Source organism: Spermophilus citellus (assembly GCF_964194105.1).
Source record: "Spermophilus citellus genome assembly, chromosome: 10".
NCBI classification, from domain to species: Eukaryota; Metazoa; Chordata; class Mammalia; order Rodentia; family Sciuridae; genus Spermophilus; species Spermophilus citellus.
In genome coordinates this window covers 73,016,884-73,037,912 of record NC_138197.1, presented here as the reverse complement: position 1 = coordinate 73,037,912, position 21,029 = coordinate 73,016,884, and the positions used below count along the sequence as shown (strand labels likewise).

General features: G+C 37.4%; 1 protein-coding gene across 5 annotated transcripts in view; it reads left to right on the top strand.

The window, feature by feature from the left end:
- The first annotated feature begins 6,137 nt into the window (after positions 1-6,137).
- Positions 6,138-21,029, top strand: part of LOC308657803 (cyclic AMP-dependent transcription factor ATF-7) — a 106,056-nt gene continuing 91,164 nt past the window's right edge. For 3 of the 5 annotated variants that reach the window (XR_014024067.1, XM_081309908.1, XM_081309906.1), the window contains exon 1: positions 6,138-6,270. The gene's annotated coding sequence lies outside the window, so the exon portion shown is untranslated. Of the gene's footprint in view, positions 6,271-6,452; positions 6,601-21,029 lie in introns of those variants that run through there. The other 2 variants (XM_081309909.1, XM_081309907.1) reach the window with 2 other exon arrangements.

The following is a 21,029-nucleotide window of genomic DNA, read 5'->3' as shown; positions in this document are numbered from 1 at the left end:
CTTTGGAGTAGATGGGACTACAGGTGCAGGCTACTGTGCCCAGTTTTGAACACAAATTCTTTTAAGGTACATGTGAAACCTTCTCTGGGATAGAACATGTTAAGTCTAAATATGGTCTTGATAAATTTAAAAGTATTATAATAGTGTATATCCTCCTATCACAAGGAGAGAAAAATTAAATGAGTACCAGGAGGAAGAAAAGGGAAATTCACAAGTATGTGGAAAATAAACAACATATACCTAAATAAACAATGGTTCAAAAAAGAAATTAAAAAATAAAAAGAGGAAATGGTTGAAATACAAATTAGAAGAATACTTTGAGATTAATAAAAATTAAAACAAAACCTATTACATTTATGGAATGCAGCTAAAACAATGCTTAGAGGGAAGGTTACAGCTATAAATGAGTATAGTTTTTAAAAAAAGAGATCTCAAATCAATAACCTAACCAAAAGAAACAAAGAAAAAGAAAAATCCAAAGCAAATACATGGAAGGACATAATAGAGATTAGCATGAAAATCAATGAATAGAGAATGGAGAAATATAGGAGAAAAGTAAATAAAACCTGAAGTTGTTTCTTTGAGAAGATCAACAAATTGAAAAAAACTTCAGTTAAACTGACCAATATAAAAATAAAACACAATGGGCTGGGGTTGTGGCTCAGCGGTAGAGCTCTCACCTAGCAAGTGAGAGGCCCTGGGTTTGATCCTCAGAACCACATAAAAATAAATAAATAAAGACATTGTGTCCAACTAAAAAATAATAAATAAATGAATAAATAAATAAATAAAAACACAAGTTACTAAAATCAGAAATAAAAGAGGATATTACTATCAGTCTCACAAAAATAAAAAGGATTATAATGGAATATTGTAAACAACCAAACGCAAACAAATTAGATGAAATGCAAAAACTCCTAGAAAGATACAAATGACAGAAACTGACTTGAGAAGAAATACAAAATCTGAAACCGAAATTAAGAAAACAATTCCATTTACAATAGCACCAAAAAGAAAAAAATACTTATAAATTTAACAAAAGTAGTTCATGATTTGTGCACTTGAAACTGCAAAACACAATTGAAAAACATTTAGAAGACATAAATAAATGGAAAGACATTCCATATTCACAAATTGACAAGACCTGGTATTATTAAGACCGTGATACTCAGCCGGGTGCAGTGGCACACACCTGTAATCCCAGAAGCTTGGGAGGCTGAGGCAGGAGGATTTAATTTTGGGTTGAATTTTGATTTTGAGTTTAATTTTGAGTTGCTGATACTAGTCTCAAACTTGCAATCCTTTTGCTTCACCCTCCTGAGTTGTTGGGATTACAGGAGTGTAAGCCACCACTCCTGGCTTTATGAATCCTTTGGATATTGGTATAAGGACAGATACATAAGAACAATAGAATAGAATTGACAGTCCAGAAATAAACCTAGGTATTTAAGGTCAACTGATTTTTGACAAGAGTGCCAAGAAAACTGAATGGGGGAAAGAATAGTTTAATAAATGATGCTAGGACAACTGGTTATCCACCTACAAAAGAATTTAACTGAACCCCTACCTAACACATATGCAAAATTAATCTCAAATGGATCTAAGACCTAAATGCAGGAGATAAAAGTATAAAACCCTTAAAAAATATATAGGTGTCAATCTTTATGCCCTTAGATTAGGCAATGTTTCTTAGCACAAACAAGAAGACAAATTGGACTTTGTCAAAACTAAAAACTTTCCAGGTGTGGTGGCACATCCCTTTAATCCTAGAAGTTTGGGAGGCTGAGGCAGGAGGATCACTAGTTTAAACCTAGCCTCAGCAACTCAGTGAGGCCCAAAGCAACTTAGTGAGATCCTGCCTCAAAAAAAAAAAAAAAAAAAAAAAAAGGCTGGGGTTTTAACTCAGTGGTAGTGTCCCTGTTACCACACATACACACAGATGAAATTTTTTTTTTTAGAGAGAGAGAATTTTTAATATTTATTTTTAGTTTTCGGTAGACACAACATCTTTTTTTGTATGTGGTGCTGAGGATCGAACCCAGGCCGCACGCATGCCAGGCAAGCGCGCTACTGCTTGAGCCACATCCCCAGCCACACAGATGAAATTTTTGAAAAGTAGATATGAAACAAATATATATATACACACACACACACACACACACACACACACACACACACACACAAAGTGGGGAAGACTGAGGAAAGGCCATATGTTGGGGAGAAAGAAGGAATTCTGTTTGGACATAAGTTTGAAATGCTTATTAGACATCTAAGTGGATTGTGAAGTGGGCAGTTGGAAAAGATAATTTGCAGTTCAGAGGATATAGTCTGGGGATATAAAATTGGGGGGAAATTAATTAAATATATATTTATATTATAATATTATTTATATGTATGAATAGTACCTGGAACATAGGAAGATATATAAATGTTAGCCATTCCATGTCTAGAGTAATAGCCTATGATTTGTAGCATCCCTTCTCCATTTGTAATGCCACCTCCATTACATACAAATTTTCCTTATATATTGGAAGTTGGCTTCTATCTTGCATTCTCTTATGCAGGAATTTTTTTGCAGGATGAGTACTGGGGATTGAACTCAGGGGCACTTTACCACTGAGCTACATTCCCAGTCCTAATTTATTTTGAGATAAGAGTTTCACTAAATTGCTGAGGCTGGCCTCAAACTTGGATCCTCCTGCCTCAACCTCCTGAGTAACTGGGTTTACAGGCGTGTGCTACCATGCCCAGTTTATGTAGAAACTGTTTTAGAAGAGAGTAGATTGGAAGCCCAGACTCCTCTCAACTTTTCTCAAGTCTCAAGAATGTGATTCTAGACCTGTTTTACATTTGCTATGTAGGGAGGAATCACCTAGAATCTTCCTCTCAGAAGGTTCAAGAGATCCTAGACAGGAAGTTCAGAAAGTTTAGTAATCTGGGACTGGGGTTGTGGCTCAGTGGCAGAGCGCTTGCCTTGCACATCTGAGGCCCTGGGTTAAATCCTCAGCACCAAATATAAATAAACAATTAAAAAATAAAGGTATTGTGTCCATCTACAACTACAAAAAACATTTTTAAAAAAGTTTAGTAATCTAAAGTGAAAAACAGAATAGAGATTCCATGGGTAATATTTTAAATCAACTCTCCTTATGAGGAAAATTTGTATGTAATGGAGGTGGCATTACAAATGGAGAAGGGATGCTACAAATCATACTAGAATAGGCTATTACTCTAGACATAAAAAGGCTAACATTTATAGATCTTCCTATGTTCCAGGTACTATTCATACATATAAATAATATTATAATATAAATATATATTTAATTCATTTTCCCCCAATTTGATCAATTTAAAAAAGTTTTTAATTATAAAATTTACCATGTTAACCATCATAATTTGGAGGCAGATTGGGGATTGAACTCAGGGGCACTTAAGCACTGAGCCACACCCACAGCCCCATTCATTTTTTATTTTGAGACAGGGTCTCACTAAGCTGTTTAGGGCCTTGATAAATTACTGAGCAGGCCTCTATGCAATCTTCCTTTTGATCCTCCTGCCTCAGCCCACTGAGTGGCTGGGATTATAGGCATGCACCACCAAGCATAGCTCATGATAAATTTTTGAATACAGTCTTTGCATTTGATGTTTCCTTCAGAGAACTTTTAAAGAGTGTTTCCTGATATTTCAGCCCCTGGTTTAAATGGTACTTTCTCAAAAAGGCTGTTTCTCAACACTAAGAATAGTTTCTTCCTCACTCCTAGTTACGGTGTCTCATTACCCAGAAGCACTCTTCACTTTTTGAAATAGATGTGGTTTTGGATTATTAACTACCTCCCATCAACTCACACATACACACACACACACACAAAAAAAAAATTCCAATACAGGGTTGGGTCTGTCTGCTTACACCACAGGACTAGAATAGTACTTTGCACATAGTGTGTCCTATTAAGTTTTGTTAAAATACTTGGTGAATAATATAGTGCTTTTTGTTTTGAGGTACTGGCAATTAAACCCAGGGGTGCTCTACTGCTGAACTACATCCCTGGCCCTTTATTTTTTTCATTGAGACTGGGTCTTCTAAATTGCTGAGATTGGCCTTGACTTTGTGATCCTCCTGCCTTAGCCTCTTGAGTAGCTGGGATTACTGGCCTGTACTACTGCACCAGGCATTGCTTTTTCATTTGTATGTGTGTGTGCTGTTGGGTATTAAACCCAGGGCATCACACATTCTAGGCAAGCTCTCTATTCCAGAGCTACACCCTTGGCTCTATAGTGCTTTTGAAAAATTGCCAAGCATTTTCATATATCTCACTTGATCATTACAACTCGGAGTAACTCAAAATAGGATTTCTATCCTTATTGTACAGTCTTTTTTTTTTTTTTTTTAAAGAGAGAGTGAAAGAGGAGAGAGAGTGAGAGAGAGAGAATTTTTAATATTTTATTTTTTTAGTTCTCGGCGGACACATCTTTGTTGGTATGTGGTGCTGAGGATCGAACCCGGGCCGCACGCATGCCAGGCGAGCGCGCTACCACTTGAGCCACATCCCCAGCCCTATTGTACAGTCTTAGAGAAGCATCTCACCCCAGGCCATAGGACTTGTAAAATGGCAGAGCTGGGATTGCTGCACAGGTGGAATGCTTTTTCCAATGCATTCACTCCAGTTCTAGGGCTAAGGGTATTTTATATTACTGTGTTATTAAGGAAGTGCCTGGCTCTGGAGGGTAGTAGAAACGACCCAAACAATTTTTTACATGTAGACAGTTCCTGGAGTTGAACTCCTACTACCACCTCTTTCATTTCCTCACTCCATACAGTCACACACATAGTAGAAAACTGTGGCCACAGTGATGGTACTGTTCTCATTAAGAAGAAAATACTCAATACCTGTTTGAAACCGTGAATTCCCTTGTTTAACTTGCTTTGTTCCTTCCTTGCCCGTTTTTAATAGCTTTATTGAGGTTTAGTCTTTTTTCCCACCAGTATGGAGTCTTTTTTTTAGCTTTAGGTGGACACAATATCTTTATTTTGTTTTTATGTGGTGCTGAGAATCCAACCCACTCGCGCATGAAAGGCGAGCGCGCTACCACTTGAGCCACATCCCCAGGCCCCCAGTATAGTCTTAAGTATAGTTTAGTAGTTCATCATTCTTTCTTTTTTCCACTTAATATTTACTTTTTTTTTAGTTGTAGTGGGACACAATATCTTTATTTTATTTATTTTTATATGGTGCTGAGGATTGAATCCAGGGCCTCGCAAGTGCTAGGTGAGTGTTCTACCGCTGAGCCACAATCCCAGCCCCTCATCATTCTTTCATTAGGTTTGTTTTTTCTTTATCGGTACTGACGATTGAACCCAAGGGTATTTTACCCCTGAGTTACATCCCCAGACCTTTTATTTTGTTTTTATTTTTTGAGACAGGGTCTTACTAATTTCCTTAGGGTCTCACTAAATTTCAGAGACTGGCCTCAAACTTGCAATCCTCCTGGCTCGGCCTCCAGGTTTGCTCCTGGCTCATTAGATTTCTAGACTACACCTTCACAAAAATCTTCTGAAGGCCGTCTCATAATTCAACTTCTGATTTAAATGTTACTTTCTCAAAGAGGCTTTCTTTCAACACTAAGAGCAGTTTCTTCCCCACTCCTAGTCTTTCTGGGATTGACCCCAAGCCCTCAGAGCAAGCCAGGTAAATTCTCTACCACCGAGTTTATCCCCAGCCCAGTAATCTAATTTTTTTTTTCATGACACCTTTATTCTATTTATTTAATTTTATATGGTGCTGGGGATCGAACCCGGGGCCTCATCCGTGCTAGGCAAGCACTCTGCCACTGAGCTACTGCCCCAGCCAGTAATCTAGTTTTAAAGTGTGCTCCGTGAGATCATCTCATTCCTTAGAATATTTGCTTCATCTTTTGGATCTACATCACTACAGATACCGTAAAGATACTACTTCCTCCTTTTTCCTTTCTTCCCTCCCGCTTCTACAGCCGAACACAGCCGAACACGTGTGACCTGTGTATACAGTCTAGCTCAGCCTTCCACCCAAGGCCTGCCCATAGTAAGCCCCTCCCCTCAGCTCTTTTCCAACTCAACCCTCACGAATTTCGCCCTCCCCCCCCCCCCCCCCCGCCACCCCGACTTCTCGCGAGAGGTAAGCTCGCCTGGCCGGACGGGAGGAAAGTATCTGCTCCACTGAGGGGGGAAAAGGAGCTGGAAACAGATTGTGGGACCGAGCGCGGGCGGGCGGGAGGCGACGGAGCTACCAGCGGGTGAGTCCTGTTAACATTAGCTAGTCCATGGTCTGAGAGCAGTCTCCCCTTCAACTCTGGCCAGCCACAGCGTCACGGGCCGGGGTCTCCCCTCCCAGTCTTGCTGGACGGGGGCGCTGAGGCGGTGGCCGGGCCCTGTCTGAGGAAGAGGGTGGGGCTTAGACTAAAGAAGACCAATAAGAGAGAAGGAAGCCACGATTGGCGTCGATGAGCGCTAATGGGAGGTCGCTTTTGCCTTATGGAGTGCCGCCCCACTTCTCTCCCTCCTCCCGCCTCCTTCTTTTTGGGGGAAGGCGGGGCCAGAGGCCCGAAGTGTGGGGAGAACTTGGGGTAAGTAACCCCGGGGGGCACAGGGCGTGGCAAGGAGAGGGGAGTTGAATCTTAAGGGTAGTGTAGTGTAGTACAGCCTAAAGGAAGGATGGTTAAGTGAGAGAAAGAGGACTGCCAACTATATTGAAGACCTAGGACTTCTCAAAGAGTGGGGTTAGGGACTTGGCATTGGAAAAGGCAGGGGTAACCGGCAAGAGGTAGAATTAAGTAGTTGAGAACAAGGCCTTTGATCAGGTGAAAACATGCATTGGATTTGGCTGGAAAAATAGGGGTAGATAATTGGAAATGCGGGTCATGGCATTTCTACTGAATTAATAAAAATATCAGAGAGAAAATATGGATTGGGAGAAAATGTAAGTGATTGAGTTTAGGAAGACAGTAGAAATCTGTTGAGTCTCCAGAAGGCTGCTTTGGGAATGGTATGGGAGTTGAAAAGGGATAAGGGAGATGTTTGCAAAGAAGACGGCTGATATACAGGTCTTCAGCCTAGGTATGCGAAGGAGGCTGGGATACTGACTTAGGCCTTCTAGTGGATATGGCACCCAGACTGGTGACCAGCCTGCAAGAATGCTGAGAAAGGGTCGGGAAGAAGATAGAATACTCATCTTTACTCAGATTTTCTTTCTCTCTCTATTGGCCTTCTCAAACTTCATCACTTCCAAAGCAGAGATGTGAGCTTGGGGCTTAAGTAGCCCCATAGGGACTTGTATGTAGCTTTGAATTGTTTGTTATGTTCTCTTCACTCCCGTGTTTACTACCCAGGGCACCTCCTACCCAGATTCCGCGTTGCAACTTGCCTAACTTTAAAAGTTTGTTTTCTACTTAACGGGGTTATTGAGTATATCTGAAGGTCCTGTTGTATTAAGGATAGGTTTGTGTGCAGATTTTCCTCAGCACTCTCACTTGATTTCTATATTTAAAATTTGGCAATAGTATAATTTGTATAGAAACATCGGTCTCTAAGCACAGATGTCTAAGCACAGATATATTAAATTGAATTTTGTTTTGTTAAATGTGGCTTCTCCACTCATTCTTTTTTTTTTTTTTTTGTACTGGGGATTGAACCCAGAGGTACTTTAACACTGAGCCACATCCCCAGCCCTTTTTATTTTTTATTTTGAGACAGGGTCTCACTAAGTTGCATATGTCCTCACTAAGTTGCATATGTCCTTGCTAAGTTGCTGAGGCTGGTCTCGAACTTGCTGTTCTCCTGCCTCAGCCTCCTGACCTGCTGGGAGCCCACATGCCCTGCCCCATTCTTGAAGTTATTAAATGGTTAGTTTTAATTAGCTTTTATTTATTTTATTTTTAATTTTTTTTGTGGTGCTGAGGATCGAACCCAGGGCCTTGTTGTGCACACTAGGCAAGCACTCTATCACTAAGCTACATCCCCAGCCCTATATTTTTTAAATGGCATAAATAAAATAGAAATATTTCAGGAAAGTGAAAATTTTTCCTTCATATCTGAACTCAGAAACTAAAGAGTTGTCATAATATCTTAGAGCAAGAGTTGAGAAAATCAAACAATTTGTATATAAACATGGAAGATGTAAGGAAAGTGGAAAGTATTGCGAAATATAATGTCTGTAAGAAAAGAAGCTAAAGAAAAATTTGGCAGCTATGTAAGTAGTATTACCTGTTTGTTCTTAATTCTATACAGAAACGGGACAGGCCTTTGCCCTTTGTTTAATAGTTACGTAGCATTTAATAATGAGTTGGATGAATACAGCCAATTAATATTTTCTTTGACATTGCCTGTTTCTTTTACATTCCTTTTCTTTCTTTCTTTTGTTTGGGGGTGGGTACCGAGGATTGAACTCAGGGGCACTCAATCACTGAGCCACATCTCAGCCCTATTTTCTTTTTCTTTTTTTTTTAACATTTATTTTTTAGGTGTAGATGGACACAACACAATGCCTTTATTTTTATGTGGTGCTGAGGATCGAACCGGGGTCCCACCTGTGCTAGGCGAGCGCTCTATCGCTGAGCCACAATCCCAGCCCCCCAGCCCTATTTTCTGTTTTATTTAGAGACAGGGTCTCACTGAGTTGCTTAGTACTTCACTGTTGCTGAGGCTGGCTTTGAACTCTCAATCCTCCTGTCTCAACCTCCCGAGCTGCTGGAATTATAGGTGTGTGCCACTGCACCCAACTCTTACATTTCTTTTCTTTCTTTTTTTTTTGGGGGGGGGGCGGGTACCAGGGGGTTGAACCCAGGTATGTTTAACCACATCCCCAGGTCCCCTTTTTTTAAATTATTTTTTTAGTTGCCAATGGGCCTTTATATTAATTAATTAATTAATGTGCGATGCTGAGAATCAAACCCAGTGCCTCACACATGCTAGGCAAGTGCTCTACTGAGCCACAATTCCAGCCCTTTTTATGTTTTATTTTGAAACAGGGTCTTGTTGGAGGCCTTGCTAAGTTTCTGAGGCTGGCTTTGAACTAAGATCCTCCTGCCTCAGCCTCCCAGGTAGCTGGAATTATAGGCATGCACCCCTGCACCTGCGTTGTTGTTTTTTTTTTTTCTCTTGAGAATGCATTAATGTCTGAAATACCAGTAAAGCTAATGTGTGAAGATAAACCAGAGTATGTAATTTTGTTTGTTTGTTTGTTTGGTACAGGGGGTTAAACCCAAGAGCACTTACCATTGAACCACATACCCTGTCCTTTTTTCTTTTTATTTCAAGACTGGGTCTCATTAAGTTGCTGAGGGTCTCACAAAATTGTTGAGATTTGTGTTGAACTTGTGATCCATTAGCCTCAGTGTCCCCAATCTCTGGGATTGCAGGCATGTGCCACCACCCCTGGATCAATGTATGCAGTTTTTTATTAACCTTTGGTTTTCAGCAACCAGTTGAAAATTTTCTTCTGGGTCAAAAAGTTACCCCTATAGTACATTGAGACTAATTAATTATTGATCTATTGTTGTTAATTACTGAGTTGGGTTTTAGTATTTCACATTAAGAGCATTGCTATTGGATATTCAGAACATTTTTCACATTTTGCCTGACTTTAACACAAAAAAATACCTAATGAGAGAGCAAAAGTACCTTGTTTTGGTCTTCCAATGTAAATTTTTCTTTTTTCTTTTTTTCTTTTCTCCTCACTAATGTTACCACCTCACAGAAAACAAGAGTGCAATTTACGGATCAAAGTATACACCCTATACTAGTGTTGGTGTTGTGATTTTATATATATATATATATATATATACACACACACACACACACACATACACACACACACATATATACTGGGAACTGAACCCAGGGGCACTTTACCACTGAGCTAAGTCCCCAACCATTTTTATTTTTTATTTTGAAATTTTGAGATAGGGTCTCACAAAGAGATAGGGCCTTGCTAAATTGCTGAGGCTGGCCTTGAACTTGCAATCTTTACCTCAAGCTGCTGGGATTATAGGCTTGTACCATCATAATCAGCCAGTGTTGTAATTTTTAAAATGACTTTATTTTATTTATTTATTATTTTTATGTGGTGCTGAGGATCGAGCCCAGTGCCTCATACATGCCAGGCAAGTACTCTACCACTGAGCCACAACCTCAGCCCCCTGTATTATAATTTTTAAACACTATTATTTACTATGCCTCAATTACTCTATCTTGTTCTCTTTCTTCTCCTTACTTCTAACCCAAAATGAAAATTGTTTTTTTAACCAACTCTTAAGCTACTACTTTGCCTCAAGTAAAGTCCTTGCTCACTCTGAACACAGCTGTTCCAAAGTTCTAAAAGATATTGTTTTGGGAGCTGGGGTTGTGGCTCAGTGGTAGAGCACGTGCCTATCATGTGTGAGGCACTGGATTCTATCCTCAGCACCGCAATAAATAAATGAATAAAATAAAGGTCCATCAACATCTAAAAATATTAAATAAAAAAAAAAAAGATACTGTCGGGGCTGGGGATGTGGCTCAAGCAGTGGCGCGCTCGCCTGGCATGTGCAGCCTGGGTTCGATCCTCAGGACCGCATACAAACAAAGATGTTGTGTCTGCTGAAAAACTAAAAATAAATAAATAAATAAATAAATAAAAAATTCTCTCTCTCTTAAAAAAAAAAAAAAGATACTGTTTTGTACATGTTAAGACTGAGTTTTTCCTAAATGGTAGTGAGAGGGTACAGTGTTATTACAGCTTTCTCATGTATCCATTTCTGATAAGGAGGAGCCTTCTCCTTGCAAAGAAGTTTTAGTTGGAGCAAATAGCACTGCTCTGTAAGTGTACAATAAAGACAGCTCTCTTCTTGGGACTAGTTAACAGACTGGCAAGTAATTGCCATCTATCCGTTGGTAAAGGTACTCATGTTAATGTACAGCAGTTGTTTGAGAAAAACAAATGCAGCATTCATTAATACAGAAAAAAATGTTCATTTCTTTTGTTGTTGTCTCTGAAAATGGTTCTTTGGTTTTGGAGTTCATTAAAAAGTCTATTACTTTAAAAACATGTCAAAGAAAACACTTTTTAAATGTTGTATTCTACCAGATACAGCGGCCCATGCCTGTAATCCCAGCAATTTGGGAGGCTGAGGCAGATGAATCACAAGTTCGAGGTGGCCTCAGCAATTTAGCAAGGAAAAAAAAAAACAAACACGTGAGGGTGGGGGGGTTGGGGGGGACACACCAGTAATCCCAGTGGCACAGGAGGCTGAGTCAGGAGGATCGTGAGTTCAAAGCCAGCCTCAGCGAAAGCGAGGTACTAAAGCAACTCAGTGAGACTCTATCTCTAAAATAGAGCTGGGGATGTGGGTTCATCGTTGAGTGCCCTGAGTTTAATCCCTGGTACCAAAAAAGTAAATTAAAAAAAAAAAAGTGGGCTGGGATTGTAGCTCAGTAGTAGAGAGCTTGCCTGGCTTGTGTAAGGCACTATGTTCGATCCTTAGCACCACATAAACATAAATAAACAAAGGTATTGTGTCCATCTACAACATATATATATATATATATATATATATATATATATATAACATATATATGTATGTATATATATATATGTATTTATATATAACATATATATGTATGTATATATATATACACACACACATACGTGTGTGTGTGTGTGTGTGTGTGTGTGTGTGTGTGTGTATGTAAAGCTAGGGCAAAGTGCCTCTGGTTTCAATCCCTAGTACCAAAACAAAGAAACAAAAACAACTTGTCTTCCCCACTAGGCCTCTTTTGGGATCAAGTATATCATGATATGTAAAAACACATGTTATAAGGAGGAGATCTGCATTTCACAGATACCCGTCTCCATTATTGGAGTTCTACTTTTAGAACATTCTCTACATTGTGATGAAGCTCTTTAGTTCTGTCATCTGATGCCACAATAAGTAAAACTAATTCCTTGTCAATGCAGTAGACAAATATTTGATGAAAGTATGCCCATTGAGGCATATTTTTCTGAGTAAACATCCCAAGTTCTTTCAGTTTCTTCTTAACTGACATTTTTAACAGATTTAGGCTCTTTACCAATTTAGTTGCCTGAGTTTTTAGGATTATCTAGATCTGAATCAGATAAAATCTGATCAATACAAAATATGGGAGAAGGGTGTGGGGAGCATGGCTTCTTTTTACTTCACTCTGTACCTCTGTTCATAAAGCCTATGGTCACATTAGTTTTTTTTTTTTTTAATGTAATGGAAAATTTATCCGTGTTATTATCATCCTATTGACTTGGGCTCCTTATTTTAGCTTCAATAGCGTATTTTCACCTCTTGAGCATTCCTCATATATTTGTCTTATTGGCAAACTTGATAAAAGGATGCCATTGTAGGTCACTGGTAAAAATGTATAAGGGTAGAGAAATACTGTACATCAGTAGACTATCATTCTGTTAACATTAGTAACCTTCTAGGTGAAATAAGTTATGAATCCCACTTGCTGTTTTATATTATCTAATCTTTATTTTCTATGATGTATCAAGAAGTGTCCTATTGATTCAGGCGTGGTGGCGCACACCTGTAATTCTAGCAACTCAGGAGGCTGAGACAGGAGGATTGCAGTCTAAGTCAGTCTCAGCAATTTAGCAAGGCCCTAAGCAACTTAGCAAGACCCTGTTTCAAAATAAAAAATAAGAAGGGCTGGGGATGTAGTTCAGTGACAAAGTGCCCCTGGGTTCAATCTCCAGTACCACCACCACCATCACCCAAAAAAAGAATTAAAGAAGTATTCTGTTGAAATCCAAAATATATTCTGTCTATAATATCCCTCATCTCCTAGGCTGGTCTTGTCAAAAAAGAAAAAGAAATGAAAAGAAAATGAAGTTAAATATTAGTTGTTGTTTGGCTGTCTTATACTAGTGTTTATAGAAACTGCATAACTTGCCAATTATTCAAAAAACAATTTGTTTAATTCCCTTTAGAGTCTTCCTGGGAAATAACATCTGTTTTACAATCTATAATTTCTGTCCTTTACCACTCTTAATTTTAAAAAGTTATGATTTTTGTTCTCCATTTTCAGGACTTAGGTTCTGAGGTAGTACTACTTGCTTTTCTTCTTTTTTAATAATTATGAAATAATTAACAATATTTATAGTTGCTTTTTTTTTGGTCATTAGATGACATTCTGTTTTGTAAATTTTTTTTTTTTTTTTTTTTTTTTTTTTTTTTTAAGGAAGAAGCTTCATTCTCTGAACATACTGAGATATCAGAGAATTAAAGTATTGCCCTTGAAACAGTTTTTATTGTAGCTTCCCCCATAATATTGTTTGGAATAAAAACCTATACCAACTGTAAGCGCGCGCGCGCACACACACGCATATGCATGTACACCATTGACATTTATAATTGTAGTTTATTAGTATGGTGGACTAAGTTTGTCAGGCTATGTGCTAGAGCAATGGTGGTACAAATCAGATAGAGCATCAGAAGACATCTCTAGGGATGAAAAACTTTTAATGGGCCGCAAACAACCTTCCTGCATGTTAATTTTAGACCCTGACAGTTGAAGTTATGTTTGAGCAATTTTAGCTGATAAATACATTTTTAAAGCACCTTCCTCTTTTGGGGTTTTAATTTTTACTTTCATTTTTTAAAATTGAAAATTGTGAATGGAAATGTTTGTGCAGATATATACCTTCTCATTCTTCTGATATTTTTAGTTACAAATTCTGGAAAGCAGGTGAATAAACTTAATAACCCCTCAAGGTCCTTTCTAATCTAAACATTCATAAGTAGGAACTCAGATCAAGGAACTTAAAATTGAAGAATCAGGAAGAAAAATAGACTGTAAAGAAAATGAAATAAAATGGTTCTACTGACCCAGTGGGAATGGATAAACAAAAAGTAAGGAACATAAACAGTAAGAAATAATAACTCCTTTGAACTAAAAACAATAATCAACAACAAATATTTTGCATTGGGGTCATTTCATGTCTTAAAAATATTTTATCATGACATTTTCTCTTCAGCATTTCCCTGGTGGACACTTGTTTTGAAAGAATGTTGGTTGTTTCATTTTTCTGTTGAATCATAGTACTTTGTTTCCTTTCCTTCTCTAGTTGTTCTTTTGTTTAGTTTTTTCTTTTCTTTCTTTCTTTTTTTTTTTTTTGTCTTCTGAATAACGTTGTGATTGCCTGTATGCAATGAAGTAAAATTCATTTCGGTTTTAAAAGTGAGCATTTGCTATGTATCTTCCTTGGTGAGAAAGGATGAGTGTTACAACTCAGGAACATTTGTATGAAAAGATAAACTTGTTATTTGGTTCTTAAAACTTTGTAGGGCTGACATTTAGGAAAGATTCCTAACTAAACCAAAGGCAAGTTAGTATAGTAGTCTTTATTAAGGTCTTAAGTATTTTAGATATAAACTCATTATAAAATTACAACTTTTGTTAGCTTTTTCTCATCTTTTGGTAATTTTTAATCCTAATTGTTCTCATATATTTGAAACCAGACTTCGCAAAAAAGTTTCTCTTTTCTATTCATTACTGAATTCCTCCTCAATATCAGTTTATGAAAGCCTAATGGGAGCCAAGATTTAGCTTACAAAGTTACTTTGTGAACTTGTGGTTTTGGTGTCTGTGGTTACAGTGTTGTTCTTTCATAGCCCCACTTTTTCACAAAACCCTATTTTCTTTCTTTTCTTCCTTTTCTTTTCTCCTGCAGGCCCCCCAACTTTTTTTAAATATATTTTTTTAGTTGTTGATGGACCTTTATTTTATTCATTTATTTATATGCAGTGCTAAGAATTGAACCCAGTGCCTCACACATGAGGCAGATGCTCTACCACTGAGCTACAACCCTAGCCCCTCAACCCCTTTTTCTGTTTCATTATTTATTTTGAGACAGGACCTTGCTAAGTTGTTGATTGCCTCACTGAATTGCTGAGGCTGGCCTCAAATTTGTGATCTTCCTGTCTCAGCTTCTGGAGTCACTGGGATTACAGGCATGCGCCACCATATATATATATATATATATATATTTTTTTTTAACTCAGCAGTGCTTAACACTGAGTCACATTTCTAGCCCCCCTGCCTTTTTTTTTTTTTTTTTTCTATTTTGAGACAGGGTCTCTATAAATTGCTGAGGTTGGCTTTGAACTTGAGATCTTTCTGCCTCAGCTTCCAAGCTGCTGCTGCTGGGATTACAGGCATGCACTACCCCAGCTGGCCAGCTGATGTAAGCAGGGAAGGGTTATATGCTAGCCTGGTCAAATTTTATTTGGAATTTAAAGCTTACATTGCAATAGAAAAATTTTTTTTCTTTTCAGATTAAAAAAAAAAACAATAACAACAAAATAGTACTGCTTGGGGTTGTATCTCATTAGTAGAATACATACTTAGCATGTTCAGGGCCCTGGGTTTATTCTCCAGCCTCCATTCACCCCAAAAGCTCAGCCATTCCCCATTCCCTCGTTCTTACCCCCAACCCTCAGTACTGGGGGTTGAACTGTTCTACTACTGAGCTATATCCCCAGCCCTTTTTATTTTGAAATAGGGTCTTGCTAAATTGCTGAGACTGGCCTTGAATTTGCAATCCTCCCTGCTCAGCCTCCAGAGTAGCTAGGATTACTGGTATATGCCACTACGCCCAAGTAGCATAGCCACTCTTTTTGAAAGAAGAGTGTACCTAATAAATAATATTATAAATAATAAATGATATTATAAAATTAAGATGATTTATTCAATATAACATGATTACTATAAATGATTTATTTCAGCCAAGTTTCTTGCCAGTAATACTTATATAAGCTTTATCAAACTCAAATAAAACTATGTAAGTTTATTTTAATATTATATTGTTAGTATCAACATACCCCTGTAGCACCATTTTTTAAAAAAATATTTTATTAGTTGTTGATGAACCTTTATTTATATGTGGTTCTGAGAATCAAACCCAGTGCCTCACACATGCTAGACAAGCTCTCTACCACTGAGCCACAACCCCAGCCCCATATAGCACCATTTTTTTTTTTAGAGAGAGTGAGAGAGAGGGGAGAGAGAGAGAGAGAGAGAGAGAGAGAGAGAGAGAGAGAGAGAATTTTTAATATTTATTTTTAGTTCTCGGCGGACACAACATCTTTGTTGGTATGTGGTGCTGAGGATCGAACCCCGGCCGCACACATGCGAGGCGAGCGGGCTACCGCTTGAGCCACATCCCCAGCCCCCATATAGCACCATTTTAAAATGTATTTTTTAAAGTTGTCCTTAAGCAGTAGTTTGATATTTTTACACTCGGGTTTGAGAGCATCAGTCAATGAGTGTTGGAATACCCTCAAATAGATCACTTTGTTACAAATATCATAACAGACTTTGAAAATAGAAAATTTTCTTGACAAATTCTAGGCTTCCCTGTAATTATTATTGTGAAATATTGTCACTTTTTCCTATCCAGAACCAAATTCATACTGAGGTTTTAATATTAAAGTCTGTCCAGTTTGTTGTTTGTAGCCTAAGTCATGAGGACTTAAAACTGATACTTAAAGATCAATGTTTTGTGTTGATTGCTATTGGTTTATTGTTTTAGGGATAACACTTTATCTGAAAACAAGCAGAGAGAAAAAAAAACCAATTTTTTATTTGATTTTTGAAAGATATCCTACCAGTTTCCAGAAAGTTTTCTACTCTAAAATACACGTTGAAGGGGCTGGTGAAGTATATAGCTCTGTTAAAGTGTTTGCTTAGTATTCTCCAGTCCCTGGGTTCAGCCCTCAGCACTGCAAACAATTAAAAGTTTAATTTCCAGTACTGCAATCAATCAATCAGTCAATCAAAACCAAAATGCACATTGAGGTCAAACATTGTTAGTTATAATGTTCTCTAGTTATTTCTAACTTTGCTTCCTGCTGTCATTTTACCAATTTGTAACTTCTTTGTTTTTGCTCTATTAACCATTCTGGGGTTAGCTCAAAATAACTCTTTGAATCTTCCAAAGTCCTAAAGAACCTTAAACAAAACAAAGCAAGCAGAAAACTTCTAGTTTCTAGTCAGGTAGTTGCTTATGTAAAACTGCTTCAAGATAGGTTCTAAGCTTTGGCCAAGTGTTGCTTAACTTGTGATTCAGCGTAATTCTCACCCACATCTGTTTTCAGTCATTTGCTTGAAACTATTTGGTCTGTTTAGCTGGCTTCTTTCTTTGAAACCCATGCCTGTATGTCTGATCTTGAAATCTAGAAATTAATTTCAAACTTCTGTTTAATTGATTTATCTAGGTACTCCATTGCTCTTTTTATTTTTTGTTTGTTTTGGTACTGGAAATTGAAACAAGCGGTGCTCTACCGTAGAGCTTCACCCCCAGCTCTTTTAATTTAATTTTTTTTCTTTATTTATTTTTTCTTTTTTAAAATTTATTTCTTACATAGATGACAATATGGAGTGCATTACATTCATAATTATCCATTCACAGCACAGTTTTTTGTAACTCTGTATATAAAGTATGTTTATACCAAATTATGCCATTACACATGAGCTCTCATTTTTTGCATACAATTCTTAATGCACCTTTATACCATCATTTATCATATCTCTGTATATAAGGTATGTCCTTTTAATTTTTTATTTTGTGTGTGACAGGGGATCACTAAGTTGCCAAGGCTAGCCTCAAACTTGCTGACCTCCCTGCTTCCATTTTCCAAGTCACTAGGATTACAGGCATGTACCACCATACTTAACTGTTCTTGTATTTCTTTCTTTCTTTTCAGTAGTTGTTATTACTGAGGATTGAACACAGGGGTACTTTACCACTGAGCTACATCTTCAGTCCTTTTAATTTTTTTTTTTTTTTTTTTTTTTTTTTGAGACAGGGTCTCTGTAAGTTGCTTAGGGCTTTACTAATTTGTTGAGGATAATCTTCAACTTGAGATACTCCTGCCTCAGCCATCCAAGTCTGTTCTTCTGTTTCTTAAAGTAGTGGATCTCCAACTTTTTGGTTTCAGTACTCACTCCTTTAAACTCTTAAAAATTATTGAGGACTCCAAAGAGATTTTTGTTTATATCTGTTCATATTTAGCATATTAGAAATTTAAAAGGAAGTTTAAAAATAGTGATTTATTTTAAAGTAATAGCAAATCTAATCCATGTTAACATAAATAACTTTATCTGTAGTTTCAAAATAGAGGGAAGAACTTCAAATCTCTGTAACGTCTGACTTAACATGAGACAGCCAGTTTCTCATCTCTGCTTTGGCATTCAGTCTATTAGGATGTTTAAGTAAGGAAAACAAGGGTCATACAGATATGTTATAGGAAAGAGAAATATTACTGTCAGGCAAATATAGATAATCTTCTTCAGTCCCAAATCTGAAAAGTGATAGTTTTTAAAAGTGTAGAATCTGAAGCCACATCTGTGAACTTTTGATACTATTACATTAAAATGCATTGGTCTGCCAGGAGTGATGGTGAAAGCCTGTAATCCCAGAGACTCCTTCAGAGGCTGAGGCAGAATTTGCAAGTTCAAGGCCAGCCTTGGCAATTTAGTGAGACCCTGTCTCAAAATAAAAAAGGCTGGGAATGTGGTTCAGTGGTTAAGTGCCCCTGGATTCAAACTTCAGTACCCCAAAATAAATACATAAAATGTATTGGTCTGTCTTGCTCTTTAAATAGATCTTTTGCCCACAAGTGATTTTAACCCCCATAAACCCTCTGAAAGAGTTTGGGAAATCTGTCAGGATCCATGGAGCCCACTTTGAGAACTGTTGTCTTATAATGCCAAAGTTGAAAAATACAGCTATTTTCCATGTGGAATTTATGACCTCTCCAACCTTAGTGCCTCAAAAAGGGTGAATCACTGATCATTTGTATCAGAATTTCAAAGAATATTTTTTAAAGTGTAGATTCTTTGGGCCTAGTACCAAGAAAATCCAGGAGGCCTAGGAGTTTGTATTTTTACAAGGTGCCTAGGTAAATATGCAGAGTTTGAGAATTATTGAACTACCTTGACTTTATTTTAAGAAAATATAATTCTAAAATTTGAAAATCCACATAAAAATTAATACTTGAGTAGTCACATTATAGATGAACATATTAAAGAGTAACATAAAAATTCTGACATTCTTTATAATTAGGATATTCTAATTAACCCATGTATTTTGATAGCTATCATACATATGAAGAATTGGCAAATTAAAGCAAAGTAATAAATATGTTAGACCTTGCAGGCATGAGGTTTCTTTGTACCTACTCAGCTTTACCATTCTAGCACAAATAGCCATGGATGATATGTAAATGAATAAGCATGAATGTGTTCTAATGTAACTTTAATTATGGACACTAATTTCATATAATTTTCATGTGTCACAAAATAGTCTTTGATTTTGTTTTCAATCATTTCAAGTATGAAATCCATTCTTATCTTGTAGGCTACACAAAAATAGATGGCAGGCTGCATTTGGCCAACCCTTGGTATATGTTGTAACTAGATTATGAATTTAAAAATAACCATAGTAAAATATGCTTAACATGAAAACTGAGCACTACATTTTCCCCATTGCCCCACCTGCAGTTCTATTTTTTGCAGTTTTAGTTAACTCGTATAAACAGAGATCTGAACATGTTAAATGGAAAACTCTAAATAATTTGTAAGTTTTAAATTGTGCATTGCTGTGAGTAATGTGATGAAATCTGGTGCCATCCCACTCTATCTCTTCCAGGACCCTGGGACGTGAATCATCCCTTTGTCTAGCCAGTCCATGAATCCATGTTGTACGTTGCCTTTTAGTCACTCGGCCGTCTCGAGTATCAGATCGACTGTCACAGTATTGCAGTGCTTGTGTTCAAGTAACCCTTATTTTACTTAATGATGGCCCCAAACCACAAAAGTACTGATGTAACAGATGCACTAGGGCATAAAACATGGAAGGACAGATTGACTCTGGTACTATATGGCAATGCTGCAGGGCGTATAGGAAAAAACGTACAGAATTTGGTACCATCTGTGGTTTCAGGCATGTACCTCAAGTCTTAGTATCTCCTGTGATAAGGAGGGATTATTATACTTAATTTTTTTAGACAAAAATATACTCCAAGAACTTATAGTCCTTCAAATTCATGTTTCTGGATATTAATTTGTAAGTATATAAGGAACACCTGTTGTATCCCTAAATTGTTGGAAATGCATGATTTAATTATAAATAGTTACACAGTGTGCAATTTGTCTGCAACTTTTCCTGAGTTATAAAAAGGTGTGTCCATTTTGCTCATTTTTGCATCTTTTCCCATTTCCACATTTTCTATTAGTGCATTTTAGTTATATATAATGATGGTATTTAAGTTACATGTTAGTACATGCACATAATATAATAATACGATTTGGCCAATATCACTCTGTAGAACTTCCCCCTTCCTACCCTCCTCCCACTCCTTGGTTCCTTTCCTCTGTTGAGCTCCCTTTGATTTTTCACAAGATCCCTACCCTCCCTACCTTTGTTTTCCCTTTTCCTCTCTAGCTTCCACATACAAGAAGCCCTTCAGAGTTTGGCTTATTTCACTTAACATAATGGTCTAAAGTTCTATCCATTTTTCCTCAAATGACATAATGTCTTTGGTTTTTTTGTGGGGAGGGTATTGGGGGGGGGTACCAGGGATTGAACTCAGAGGCACTCAACCACTGAGCCACAACCCCAGCCCTATTTTGTATTTTATTTAGAGACGGAGTCTCACTGAATTGCTTAGCACCTCGCCATTGCTCAGGCTGGCTTTGAACTTGTGATCCTCCTGTCTCAGCCCTCTGGGCTGCTGGGATTACAGGTGTTTGCTACCTTGTCCAGCACATAATGTCATTTTTGAATAAAACTCATTGTGTATATACCACATTTTCTTTATCCATTCATTCATTGGTGGATACCTAATTTGGCCATTGTAAATTGTGCTGCTATTCACATGGGTAAGCAGGTATCACTGGAGCATACTGACTTCAGTTTTTTAGGATAAATACCAAGGAGTTTGTAGCTGGGTCTTTTTTTTTTTTTTTTTTTTTTTTTTTGGCA